Source organism: Triticum aestivum, chromosome 3A (assembly GCF_018294505.1).
Source record: "Triticum aestivum cultivar Chinese Spring chromosome 3A, IWGSC CS RefSeq v2.1, whole genome shotgun sequence".
NCBI classification, from domain to species: Eukaryota; Viridiplantae; Streptophyta; class Magnoliopsida; order Poales; family Poaceae; genus Triticum; species Triticum aestivum.
The window spans coordinates 531,936,905-531,951,925 of NC_057800.1; positions in this window are offsets into that span (position 1 = coordinate 531,936,905).

Sequence of the window (15,021 nt, forward strand, 5' to 3'; positions counted from 1 at the left end):
GAACAAGGTCCTTGAGACCTAAAAGTAGCTACGGAGTGATGACACCACCGCCCATAAGGACTATGAGGATGGCGTGAATCTCTGGATCAGCCGTCTCATCGGCGTTGCAAGGAAGCTCACCGTGCAGCTAGCCATCATGGGCATGCCGGACGTCAGGTTCTCCCAGGAGGCGAACACAAGCCCCAATGGCAGGCTGACCTTGTTCTTCGAGCGCATCCTCGACACCCTGGGGCAGCTCCGCTCCAATCGAGCAACCTATCTGCCCAATGAGGCCCGGAGGCTTTGCCGGGGCACCTTGACCAAGGTGCTCACCAAGATGGTGTTCTGGAACCCCAACGCCAACTTTGCCGACGCGCTTGAGAGCTTGCCGGGGGCACGGACCTCGTGGAGCTAGAAGAGCGCATCGAGCCCATCATCAGCTGCGTCGACCGAGTCAAGAGGGTGGAGGAACAGCGTCGGGACTAGCCACCTCATTTTTCTTTGCCGCTGTGAGTTCATGCCCAAGGCAATTTATCTTAAGTTAGAACCGCGACAATCACTAATGTAATATAACTTGTAGTACTTTGAAATGAAGCATGCTATCTTCCTGTTCGATCTTTTCTTGTATGTACACACCCTACGCCTAGTTGGACAGGTTTGCCGGCACGTAAACCCATGATGTGGCACTTTGAGGAACGGATCCTTAGCAGCCTTGCGTGCAGGTTCTCGGCGCTAAGGACAAGGGGTTTACGTGCTGGCAAACCTGTTTCGAGTCCGCTCAACGGCTGCTGGGCAAATCACCTTGCTGTTCTCGGCGCAGCCACCTGATCAGTTGAGCGGACTCGAAACAGAACAAGGGCGTTGCCAGTAGCGGAAGGGTTCCCTTGCGTGCAGGTTTTCCATACAAGGAGCAAGATCTTTCGAGGAAGATAACCCTATGTAAAAAGAAAGGAATTTCTCCAGGTTTTGCGTAACTTAGCTTTTTGTTGCCACGTGGATGGTTGTTGCGGCTGCGGATAGCACCGCCCCACCTAGCCGATGGCACCAGAGCGTGGCTGATCGACGTCGCCTTATTTTCTCGAGCCATCGCGATGAAGGAATCGATGAGTTGGCCTTAAAACCGGATTTTCACAGCCTCAACGCCCCTACCTGGTGCGCCAAAGATGTCGGGGTTTTGGAACAACACCTATGGGATCCCTCGACGGAATCCATTCTACAGTTGCGGGGCGTGGGGCTGCGCAAAGAGCGCATCTAGAAGATCAACTCGATGGGATTTTTACTCAGGTTCGGGCCGCAAGCGATGCGTAAAACCCTAGTCCTGCTTTGTGTGTATTTAGTGTTCTTGAGCTCTTGAACTAGCCGCGGTGCATGCCCAGTCCAAAAAGTCCGAATCCTTCCTCAGTACGCCTCGGGCCTCCTTTTATATGTCAAAAGGGGTTGCCACAGTGGCACACATGAGGTGGAAAGTATGTACAGTGTACAAGTTTATCTCCTAACATCCTAGGACAAACGCATTTAATGCGCCGCCTATGTGTCCTCTTGCTTTATCGGGGATGATAAAGGAGCTCGTCCCGTCCATCGCCGCCTCGCCTTGCTTCGACGCGCGTCCAAGGTGACGAGGCATGCAGTGCCACGCTGGCTGGATGGCTGCTGAGATGGTGCAGTGGTAGGGTCTTCACGAAGATCTGCATGCCACCACGCAGGTGCTTGGCTGGTTGGCCTAGAAGCTGCATGCTGCCATGCAAGTGCGTGCATAGTTGGTAGGTTGGTTGCCATGTCACAATGGGCACGGGGCAATGAAGCTTTGATAAGTGCGGGCCTGGCTTTGGCTCCGTAGACGCCCCCGGCAAGGCCCTTGCCGGGATCTCGTGGGCGTCCCCGGCAAGGGTCTTGCTGGGGGCTTGCGAGTGTTCTTCTTCTGGTGCTCATCTAGGCCTGCAGGCCTTTGGTTTTCACCAAGATCTGCATGCCACCATGCAGGCACTCCCGAGTCTCGGTCTTGACATTGTCGATAACATCATAACTCTCGGGCTCAAGGGTGGCAGTCTTGCTGGTGTTGGGCAAGTTGCCCCGGCAAGGCTCTTTCCAGGGCCATGTACGCCGGGAAGCCCATCTTGTCCCTTTGCTCTTTATGCTTTTGCTTGGGTGTTGCCTCGACAGCCTTGTAACTTTGCTTCCTCTGCCCTGCCGAGCCCGGCCGCAGGTGTGGCTACGACTACCCGTGCACAAGTAACGGGGTACAGAAGGGCCCCTACTTTTGTACACCGACAGTTTCGGCCGGCGGCTGAAAAATAGAAAGTGTATTTTTAGAAATACGTTCCCGCTGTACTAAAAGTGCATTCTTAACAGAAGGCATAGAGAAGTATGCTTTTAGTACACGAAAGCATAGTTTACCGAATGCGCTTCCACTTGCCACGTCAGCTAAGCGGGTTCAACTCCCCCTGTCACTGATTAGTGGGGTCACGTGGGTGGGGCCTGCCTGGCCAGGTTAGCTCCTTCAACCTCTCGCGCCAGATGAGGTAGAGGCGTGGCCGGCTGCCCAAACGGCGACTGCGGGCGCGTCTGGCCACCATCCATGATGCTTCGCCTACCGAAATGCTCAAGAGAAGAAGACACTTCGGTGGGTGGTGAAGTTGACCGCCTAGGAGCTCTAGAGTGGGCGCAGCCATGCCCGCGGCGAAGGAGGGATTCGGTCACCGGGGAACTTGCGGCAGTAAGCCACCGGAGGAGGAGGGGGAGTACCGGGGAGGCTTCTAGGTGGTGGGGGAGGCATCTGGCGGTGCTAGGGGGAAGAGGGGAGGCCTTGATTGCCGTAATTAAGAAGGACAGGGGCAAAGAACTTGGCGGCGATGGCCGGCAAGGGGAGCTCCTCTGGCTCGGGCTGGTGACTAGGGGGTAGGGGAGAGTGGTGGAGGTGATGAGGTGCTCGGGAGGCCGCGGGGAGGCCTATATATAGTCGTGGCCGAGGGGGACAACCACAGATGTGTGGCCATGGCTCGGCCATTGCTCCAATTAGTTTTTGCTTTAGAAGTGCTTGCATGTTGAATTCTTAGATTTTTAAGTAGTTTGAATGCTTGTTATGGCCTCAGGGATCCATATGGGTAGTTGCTATCAATTTTATGAAGTTATGTTGACAAAATTTTGTATCCCGAAATTTTTCAGAAATTGTTCGACAATTAAAATGCAATTATTTAGGAGTTCTTTGAGGAGGAGGTCCTCGGAGGCATCATCAAGCAGTAGCTCGATACGATGGTCCTATGTTGAACCAAGCACAAGCTCAGTGTGGGATGTCGCTACCAAATCATGCCTATGGCCATGAAATAATTTCATGGTGTGTGCAGGTATTAAGGAAGAATTTGAGCAATATGTTCACAACACCGAGCTCGGCCCCTACATCAAAGATAAGTGCATGCAACATCTCAATCACACAGAAACATACACTAATAAATTTAAATATCATCCTCGTGAGTCTAGAGTTTCATTTAGTCTTTATGATTATCCTTTTACCATGCCTCTAGTTATGTTCTGTGAAGCATACAAAATTCCATATTGGGGTTCGCCGGACGAACCACCAAAATCTGAGTATGAGTCATTTTTTACTAGCCTTTGTTATGGAGAGGATAGAGGAGTGACACAAGGTAGAATAAAAAGTATTCATTTCCCATCAATTCACTACTTTGCACTCTTTAATGGCAAATGCATCATGGGCAAGCAAGATTGTAGCACACTATGTGCTCCTGACTTGAGCCTCATACACACAACCTTGATCGGAATTAAACGTTATAATCTTGGAGAAATCGTTGCATGGAGGCTGCAACGTAATGCTGAGAGTGGTCACTTTTATGGTGGGATTTATGCTTCTCGTTTGGACAAAGAGGTTGGTGTCACACCTCAGCCTGATGACCCCATCCTACCTACTCAGTACTTAGACTTTGAGGCCATGAAGCACCATAAGTTACTTACGGGCACAATCACTGATTATACTTACAACTTGAGGTTCAATAAAGAACCCATTCTTCCTGTTGTTTTGCCTACGCCTGCTCTCTTTGATTATCACAACAAAAGAAGATATTATGTTCTTGAGAGCGAGATCCGCTTATACAATGTAGAGGTCGAGGCCGCTCGGCGGGATGAGGAGGCTACACTAAGAGCCTCCATGAGGTATCATTTAGATAATTATCCAGACCGAGCATGGTGATTAACAAGCTAGGCCAAAATCCTAAGCTTGGGGGAGTACATATTTCCACCGACATAATATTCATGTTCATAGATTTCATTCCAGTTGTCGGTGTTCATACCTTTTCATTGTATTATCCATGTTAGATTTATTTTCTCGCCTTCTTCTTGTGTGTTTGAAAAACCTTGAGAAAATCCAAAATATTTCTTGTTTCTTTTTGATTTTTCTTTCTAGTTTGATTAGTTGTAGTAATAAAAGAAAAACCAAAAAGATTTCTTGGTTCTTCTTTTGCTTGTTGGGAGCTTTCCCATGTACATAGTTTTTTCTTGTTTTTGTTTCCCCTTCTTTAATTTTGCTTTCTTCAAGAAAAAAGTAAAACTCCAAAAATATTTTAGTGTGTTTCTCTGAAATTCTTTTCTTTTTATTGAGTCGTACCAAGGAGAAGACCACGATGAAAATATTGAGATGCTCTCATATGTATTATTGTTGATCTAACAAGAGCCCAAATTACCTTGTCTTCTCCTTTTGAATAAAATGTCTGCAGATTCTAGCTTAGTCCACGGCACTCTTGAACTATTATTATTTTCATATCATTTGGTTGTGCAAGTGAAAGGCAATAATGATGATATTTGATGAATTGACTATGGCAGAGAGAAGTGGGCATGAACTCAACTTGTTTTGTTTTTGTAAATATGTTTAAGCTAGTATCCATGGTTCAGCATATTATGATCAAACATGTCCGCAATAACAATTAGAGATTACAGTTTATCATGCCATGCTTAAGTTGCTAGGAGTGGATAATCATTTATCTTGGATGTCAACATGCATTAAAATGATTGTGATCTAGTATGATGATATGGTATCCTCCTCTAAATGTTTCAAGTGGCTTGACTTGGCACATGTTCATGCATGTAGTTGAATCAAAATCAACATAGCCTCTACGATATTTATGTTCATGGTGTTCATATCTTACTCATGCTAGTATTCATTGTTGATTATGCATAACGCATGTTAATGACTGTTTTCGCTCTCTAGCTGGACGCTTCTCAACTTATCTGCTAACCTTCGCCTGTACTAAGCGAGAATACTGCTTGTGCATCAAAACCCTTAAACCCAAGTTATTCCAGATGAGTCCACCAAATCTACCTATATGTGGTATTACCCTGCCATTCCAAGTAAATTTGCATGTGCCACCTCTAAAATTTCAAATGAACATGTGTTTTGTGTGCATGGGCCGCTCATGGAGTGATAGGGGGCGGTCAGTATCTTCCAGGCTAAGCGGGTTATTCTCATGATGAGTGTTTATTCACTTGTCCTTGCACGAGAGGGCGGTAATAAGGATGCCTAGTCCCGAGTTCAAAAATTGCAAATAATTAAACAAAACTCCCCCCAGGATTGTTGTTGGTATGGACGGTACCCGTGGATTCGACTAGCCGTGGAGTGTGTTTGTTGGTGGAGGGGGAGCAAACCTTTACTTTTATCACTTGGGAACCGCCACTAATGTGTTTAGCATGGAAGATATTGATAACTCTTGGTCATAATGTTGACAGGAAGGGTGTACCTCCCTAAATTATATTTATCTCTGATTTAAGGTTTGAGCTCTCGCACTTCTGCAAATCTCTGCTTCCCTCTACGAAGGTACTATCTATTTAATTTTTTGTTAAGTCATCACCTTCTCAAAAAAGCGCCAGACCTGATAGCACTATTGTCATCCTCATGCATTGTGCTTAGTAAATGTTGTGTGCATCATGAGTGGATCTTTTCTACCATGGATTACAATGTTTAGCCGCCACTTGAACTTTAGAGGTGCTCTGCATTTATGTTTTGCGGTCTCAGAAAGGGCTAGCGAGATACCACTATTGTCATATTATATCATGGTTGTTTTGACAAAGTGTTGGCATTTTATATATCTTATTATTGATCTCTAGTGATATGAGTTAATATAATTTCTAAGAGTTATTGTTGACATGGTTAGTCATAATCTTTGCTGAAAATATGGGTGCTACTTAAGCTTATTTATGTAAACAAGAACAAAAGAGTTCGTAAAAGTTTTTATTTATCACTTTCAGTTTGTCAACTGAATTGCTTGAGGACACGCAAGGTTTAAGCTTGGGGGAGTTGATACGTCTCCATTGTATCTACTTTTCCTAATGCTTTTGCTCTTGTTTTGGACTCTAATTTGCATGATTTGAATGAAACTAACCCGGACTGGCGTTGTTTTCAGCAGAACTACCATGGTGTTGATTTTGTGCAGAAAATGAAAGTTCTCGGATTTGGACAAAATTTTTTGGAGATTTATTTCAGAATATATAAAAAAACTGTAACCAAGAAAAACTGGAGGGGGTGCCCTGGCTGGCCAAGCTACACCAAGGCACTACCCCCCCCCCCTTGGCGCGCCCCGGTGGGTTGTGGTACCAACATTGGCCCCCTGACCCTAATTCCAATTCCATAAATACCTATTTTCGAAGAAAAAAGGGGAGGAAGTTTCATCGCGTTTCATGATACGGAGCCGCCGCCACCTCCTGTTCTTCATCGGGTGGCCAGATCTAGAGCCCGTTCGGGGCTTCGGAGAGGGGAATCTTCGGTCTTCGTCATCACCAACCCTCCTTCATCAACAATTCCATGATGCTCCCCACCGGGAGTGAGAAATTCCTTCGTAGGCTCGCTGGTCGGTGAGGAGTTGGATGAGATTGATCATGTAATTGAGTTAGTTTTGTTAGGGCTTGATCCCTAGTATCCACTATGTTATGAGATTGATGTTGTTATGACTTTGCCATGCTTAATGCTTGTCAATAGGGCACGCGTGCCATGATTTCAGATTTGAATTTTTTATGTTTTCATAATTATATCTATGTTCTAGACCCGATCTTGCTAGTCATATTCACCTATTACGTGTTATGATCCGTAAACCCCAATGTGATAGTAAATGGGATACTTTCCGGTGATGACTGTAGTTTGAGGAGTTCATGTATTCACTATGAGTTAATACTTTGTTCCAGTTCTCTATTAAAAGGACGTCTTATTATCTCTTAGTTTCCTTATGGACCTCGCTACCACGGGAGGGTAGGACACAAGATGTCATGCAAGTTCTTTTCCATAAGCACGTATGACTATTTACGGAATACATGCCTACATTATATTTATGAACTGGAGCTAGTTCTGTATCGCCCTAGGTTATGACTGTTATATGATGAATATAATCCAATGAATGCACTGATCCAATGCCTATGAGTTTTCCACATATTGTTCTTGCAAAGTTACTATCACTATTGCTACTGTTATGACTGCTACAAATTGTTACTGTTGTTACCGTTACCACTGCTATCAAGATTATCATACTATTCTGCTACTGATCTCTTTGTTGTGGATATTTAATCTCCAGGTGTGGTTTAATTGACAACTCAACTGCTAATACTTACAAATATTCTTTGGCTTCCCTTTTGTCGAATCTATAAATTTGGGTTGAATACTCTACCCTCGAAAACTGTTGCGATCCCCTATACTTGTGGGTTATGACCCACACCCATATGAGCGCCCGTTTCGCCTGAATTTTCATAAATCTAAGCCGCCGGCACTGGGATGTTTTCTTCTTCTTCCTCCCAATGCCCAAAGCTCTCCCATCTTTCTCTCAAACCCTAACAAAAATCCTCTGAAACTTCCGTTTCTTCGCGGATTTCATTCGTTTGATCCGTGCATCTTCATCCTTGGTGAGTTTCTCCTTCGATCCATGGTTTATTTGCAAGTTTTGGTGGTGGTTTGATCAATGTTCATATGCTAAATAAGATGCATACTATTTTTTTATTTCTGGTCGATTTGCATGTTAGGATTCAAAGAAGTAGGTTAGAATCAATCTTAGGTAGTATTAGAACTCAATCCCAACGTTAATCTTACATTTTCTGTTGTTATTTTTGTTGCGTGTAGAAAATGATGAGATCGACGATTGCTCTGGGGAAGAAGGCCATGGCCTTGTGCTCTAAGTGTGCCCAGAACAAGGAAGATGAACTCCGTGTTGCTATGGACAAGGACTTCCAATGCGTGAACAACTGGGGGATGATCCCCATGAAGTGGAAGGGTGACACATTCCTGGAGTCCCAAGGGCTTCACAATGACTTCGCATGGCTTGCGAACAATGTTGGGATGGGAATTTTTAGTAACTTTCATTACCTCACGTACCGCAGCATCACCATGGAGCTCCTCTCCACCTTCTGCCACACTCTCGATGAATCGAGGGTGGCACCGAGCTGCTGATAACCCACAAGTATAGGGGATCGCAACAGTTTTCGAGGGTAGAGTATTCAACCCAAATTTGTTGATTCAACACAAGAGGAGCCAAAGAATATTCTCAAGTATTAGCAGCTGATTTTTCAATTCAACCACACCTAAAAGACTTAATATCTACAACAAAGTATTTAGTAGCAAAGTAGAATGGAAGTAATGGTAACGGTGGCAAAAGTAATAGTAGCAGTTTTGTAGCAATTGTAACGGTGGCAATGGAAAAGTAATTGAGCAAAGATCAATATGTGAAAAGCTCGTAGGCAATGGATCAATGATGGATAGTTATGTCAGATGTCATTCATCATGTAGAAGTCATAACCTAGGGTGACACAAAACTAGCTCCAATTCATCAATATAAAGTAGAAATGTATTCCGTATATAGTCATACGTGCTTATGGAAAATAATTTGCATGACATATTTTGTCATACCCTCCCGTTGCTGCAGGGTCCTATTGGAAACTAAGGGATACTAAAGCCTCCTTTTAATAGAGAACCAGACCAAATCATTAGCACTTAGTGAATACATGAACTCCTCAAACTACGGTCATCACTGGGAAGTGTCCCGACTATTGTCACTTTGGGGTTGCCGGATCATAACACGTAGTAGGTGAATATAACTTGCAAGATAGGATCAAGAATACAAATATATTCATGAAAACATAATAGGTTTAGATCTGAAATAATGGCACTCGGGCCCTAGTGACAAGCATTAGGCATAGCAAAGTCATAGCAACATTAATCTTAGAACATAGTGGATACTAGGGATCAAACCTTAACATAACTAACCCGATTACATGGTAAATCTCATCCAACCCATCATCGTCCAACAAGCCTATGATGACTTTACTCACGCACGGCGGTGAGCGTCATGAAAATGGTGATGGAGGATCGTTGATGATGATGATAGCGATGATTTCCCCTCTCCGGAGCCCAAAACGATCTCTAGATCTGCCCTCCCGAGGAAGAACAGGAGGTGGCAGCGGCTCCATATCTTAAAACGCGATGAATCCTTCTCTCTGATTTTTTTCTCCCCGAACATGAATATATGGAGTTGGAGTTGAGGTCGGTGGAGCTTCTTGGGACCCACAAGATAGGGGGGCGCCCCCCCACCCTTGTGGACAGGGTGTGAGTCCCCTCTGGTTGATTCTTTTGCCAATATTTTTTATTTATTCCAAAAATAATCTCCATGAAGTTTCAGGTCATTCCGAGAATTTTTATTTCTGCACAAAATATCATCACGGCAATTCTGCTGAAAACAACGTCAGTCCGGGTTAGTTCCATTCTAATCATGTAAACTAGAGTCGAAAACAAGGGAAAAGAGTTTGGAAAAGTAGATACGATAGAGACGTGTCAACTCCCCCAAGCTTAACCGATTGCTTGTCCTCAATCAATTCAGTTGACAAACTGAAAGTGATAAAGAAAAACTTTAACAAACTCTGTTTGATCTTGTTGTTACAAATATGTAAAGCCAGCATTCAAGTTTTCAGCAAAGATTATGAACTAACCATATTCAAAATAACATTTAGGTCTCATGTTTACTCATATCAATGACATAATCAGCTAGCGAGCAATAATAATAAATCTTGGATGACAACACTTTTTCAAAACAATCATGATATGATATAACAATATGGTATCTCGCTAGCCCTTTCTGAGACCGCAAAACATAAATGCAGAGCACCCCTGAAGATCAAGGACTGACTAGAAATTGTAATTCATGGCAAAAGAGATCCAGTCACAGTCATACTCAATATAAATTAATAACAATGCATAGAAATGACAGTGGTTCTCCCTAACTGGTGCTTTTTATAAGAGGATGATGACTCATCAATAAAAGTAAATAGAAAGGCCCTTCGCAGAGGGAAGCAGGGATTTGCAGAGGTGCCGGAGCTCGTGTTTTTGAAACAGAGATAAATAATATTTTGAGCGGTATGCTTTCATTGTCAACATAACAACCAAGAGATCTTAGTATCTTCATACTAGATACATTATAGGCAGTTCCCAAACAGAATGGTAAAGTTTATACTCCCTGTTGTGGAATTGTCATGGCAGATGTCCTAGTGTGAGGACTTGGTCGTGAGGCCAACACATCTATGTAATAGCTTGAAGGGGTTGGTCGTAATCGAGAGACGCAATGTTTTACCCAGGTTCGGCCCCTCAAGGTGGAGGTAAAAGCCTATATCCTGCTTCATTGATATCGATGATGATGATCACAATTACAAGGGTGCTCTATCACGAGAGCTATAGACTTGTTTGTCTAACCCTAATATGTCCAACTCGTGGAACTTGTAAAACATGTCCATCTTGGGGTGCCCTGCCCCTCCTTATATATGTTGAAGGGGCAGCTTACATCACTAGTCCTATTAGGATTAGGATTACTCTATTACAAGTGGAGTCCTAGTCTTGCTTCCTTTGTAGAAGAATATTCCTTATGACTTCCCTCTTAATCCGGTCCATCATAACATGAGCCAGCCTTCTAGGCTTTGGGCCTTGTCATCCATCTGAAACACCCGCCGGGTCACCAATGAATCTTCAAGCTCATGAGTCCGCACACCAGTGAACCGCCAGACACGTGAGTCGCCAATCCTCTGGCGGGTTACCAATGAAACGCCAAGTCCGGCCGGGTCATATATCCGGTCGGGTCATACCGCGGGGTATATCCCCGACATTAGCCCCCAGTTCAATTTGGATTTGTCCATGTTAAACTGATTCTGTAAACAAAACACAAGAGCAAACTTAACAGGTTGTGCTCCAGGTTAAATATTCATGTAAGCCGGCACCTGAACATCCTTAAGTCCTTGTCATTCCCTTCTTCTAGAAAATCCGGGTCAATAGACCATCTTCATAATCAATTTGCTGACATTGGTTTCTCACAGAAACATATTGTGAAGAATATTAGATTCAGCTCCCAATGCTTAACAAAAATATTGGTCTTGAAATACTCATCTGATTTTCAGTCGGCTTGTAGAACTTGCCGGTTTATGACTGCCAAAATACCCGGTTTGTAAATATTGATAGCACCGGGTCATAATTGTTGTCGACACCGGGTCATAGTTATTGGTGACGCCAAGTCATGTTTGTTGGTGACGCTGAGTCATGATTGGTGGTGACGCCAGGTCATGATTGTTGCGGACACCGGGTCAATCTGGTTTCCTCAAAACTGAAAATTGGAAGATATTTCTCCCTTATATCCATATTACCTATAGCCCCCAAGTCTTGAGCAGAACAAAGTGATGACTTAAGACTTGCTTCAATATAAATACTGCCACTTTGAAGAAATCCATATTTGTTCATCTCAGTCACTAGTAAAGACCGAATACTCCATATATGTAGCCCCCAAGTGCCGGGTTGTCATGCTTGCAGCAGCCTGGGACTTATAATTGCCTTTATGCTCATAAAAACCTCAACCAGTGTAGCCCCCAAGGGCCGGGTCATTATGCAATAATGAGCAGGGACTTTATAAATACGATCATGTAGATTTGAACAACAATGTGTAGCCCCCAAGGCCGGCTCGGTAAGATAATATTGAGCTGGGACTTTATATATATTTCCTTGAAAAGAATATCATATGCTCTAATCCTCTCCATGGGGATCAAACCCACGTCCCTAAGGTCAACAGCTTTGTACTCTTCCAACTGAGTAGTGGACCTTTCAATATAATGGATTTAAGACTTGTGTATCTTGAATTGTTGATAGGAGCAATTGGTAGCCCCAAGGACCGGCTCATTACAATGTGATGAGTTGGGTCTGCAATAAGGTGAGCAAAAAATGATTTTGCATTAGCCCCCAAGTGTCATGGTGCATGCTTGCAGCGACATGAGACTTGCATATTTGATGTAATCTTAACTTGAATAATGTAGCCCCCAAGTGCCGGGTGGTAAGCCTGCAGTGACTCGGGACTATTCCTTCCATTATAGAATAAATCATATCCATTGATAAAATAATAGCCATTGCGCAGAGGTGACTTTGGAAACCTCCACCATAATACTGGTTATTGATAACCATAATAAAAATCCAGCCATGTTGGCTATTCAATATTTGAATAATATAATCCGGTATGAAAACCTCAATCATTCAATATCATCATGACAAACCAGCCAAGTTTGGCTATTAAATATTTTAATACCTTATCGGTTGACAAGTAAATCCAGAGTTTAAATACTCAGTGGCTCTTGGCCAATAGCGACTTAATGCGCATCCATTGTAATCCGGGATGTTTGTAACCCGGCGGCTTATAGCCTTTGTGAAAATCAATAATTGATAACCCTTTTGATGATGGGCTTGAGCTTAATCATTTATGTAAGTCATAGCTCTGCAAATCCTGCATAGAGTTTTAAACAACATATACCCTGGCGACTTAACATAAAAAGCCAGGGCCGGTTTAATCATAAGTGTATATAATCAGAACAAAATAACTGTTGGGGTTCTGGGAACGGGGGTCCCCATACTTGCCTGCCTGCGGCCCACGGCCTGGCTTTGCTGGCAGGCCTGTACAACCCATCTTCATCAACCAGGAATCAAGACCCTCGCGAGGGGCCAAGCCTTGCGAGGCGGACGACACAAGACCTCCTCAGGAGCAGCCTCGCCATGCCGGCTCGTGAGGGGTGGAGAGTTCAAGGTCGGGCAAACCTCGCGAGGTTCTCGTGACGTAAGCCATGACGATCAAGACCAGGCGGGCGCTAGCGCACGCAGCGTCCTTGTTTCCTCTTTGGTGCTAAGGGGGCAAGCATAGTCGCGGAGTACCGATGCATCAAGCAGAGGTTTCCATTTTGGTGCAACGAGACCAAGACCAGAAGTATGGCAAGATGGAGGTCACCATGGAGCCCAAGACGGCGTCACCGCCAGAACCTTTGGCAGGCGAAGACCACCTTTTGTGGGGATAGCTTGTACTAGTTGTCCCCTTTCAAATTGCCCGTTGTTGGCTCCCTTCCCGCTGAATATTTGGGGAGAGGACCAGGGCCTCTATAAATAGGACTAGCCACCACCATAGGCGGGGGGGGGGGGGGCAAAAACGGATCATCGAGGTCATCCCCAGCCACACAAGTGCACCAAGCACAAGAACACCTCAACCTCAGGAGGCTGTACTTCCCCTTGTGCTGTTCATCCTCAGCCCAAGAGGCAATCCACCACCACCACACTGGACTAGGGTATCACACCACAACGGTGGCCCGAACCAGTATAAATCTTGTGTCCTTTGTGTTGCGAGTTCATCGAGTTAGTTCGTGAGATCTAGGCTAAGTTAGGACGTGGATCAATAGGGGGGAGATCTTCGTGCGCACCGCAGTGTTCGAACCTTAAGGGTTTTGCCGGAACCCGTGATCCGACATTTGGCGCACCAGGTAGGGGTGCACCGAAGCTTCTTTCCCGCCACTCCGCATCTCATCGCTCCATCGTCTCCATGGCGGACGCACTTCGCGCCCGTGCCGAACACCGGGCTGCCCTCACCACTCGCGTCGCTCAGATGGCCCCTATCGGCGGGCCACCCAGTCGCTCTCCATCGCCTGCCGCCAACGCCACCACCGGCCCGGCGGGTAACGAGCAGCAAGCATCCTTGCTGCACCCCTCGGTGTGGCAGGACGGCCGCACCGCCACTCCATCGCTGACTCCCGCTGGTTCGTCGTCTCACGCTCGTCGTGTTCCCACGGGCGCACGGGCCGCGCTCCTCATGGTGCACGAGCTCCTACGCTGCCGTCCAGTCGACGACCTCTACGAGGATTGGCTAGATCGCATCGTCGACCTTGTCCGCGACGCAGGGGCTCCTCTGCGCCGTCCCACTCCCCGCCTCGCCCACTGCCAGGCACGGGCGACGCAACTCATGCAGCACCTCCACCACCTCTGCCCCAAGATGGTGCCCTAGCGCCAAGGCACGCGGCTCCACGGCACGACCCACCGTGTCCGGCACCCGCGCGTGAAGAAAGAAGCTGTCAAGAAGTCCCTCGACCGCAAGCGAACGCTCCGCCACTCCTCGCTCCGCCGCGCCAGGATCGTTTGAGGCGGCAAGGCCCTGCGCCGCTGGCCGTAGTAGTGCACGGGCGCCAAGGACAAGCTCCACCTCCAAGGCAGGCCCCGGTGACCACGGCCGGCTGCTGCGGCTTCACCCCCGAGCTGCGCAGCGTTGCCTGGTCGGGCAAGTTCAAGCCAGATCTGCCTCCTCGCTACAACGGCACCCTGACCCCACGGAGTTCCTGCAGCTCTACGAGCTGAGCATCGAGGCGGCCAACGGTGATGAGAAAGTCATGGCGAAGTGGTTTTTGATGGCTCTTAAGGATGGCCCCCGCTCCTAGCTCCTGAACCTGCCTCCAGGCTCAATTTCCTCCTGGGACGATATGCACAACCGCTTCATCGCCAACTTTCAGGGCACTCGTGACCGCCCCCCGGTCGCGGATGACCTGCGCCGCATCAAGAAACAACCAAGAGAGACCCTGTAGAAGTACATTCAGCGCTTCAACAGCATGCGGATCAAGATCCCCAAGGTGACCGACGAGGCCATCATCTCAGTGTTCTCCGACATTGTCCGCGACGTCAAGATGAATGAGGAGCTCGCCATCCATGAAGAGTTATGCACGACCCTAGAGCTATTCAACATCACA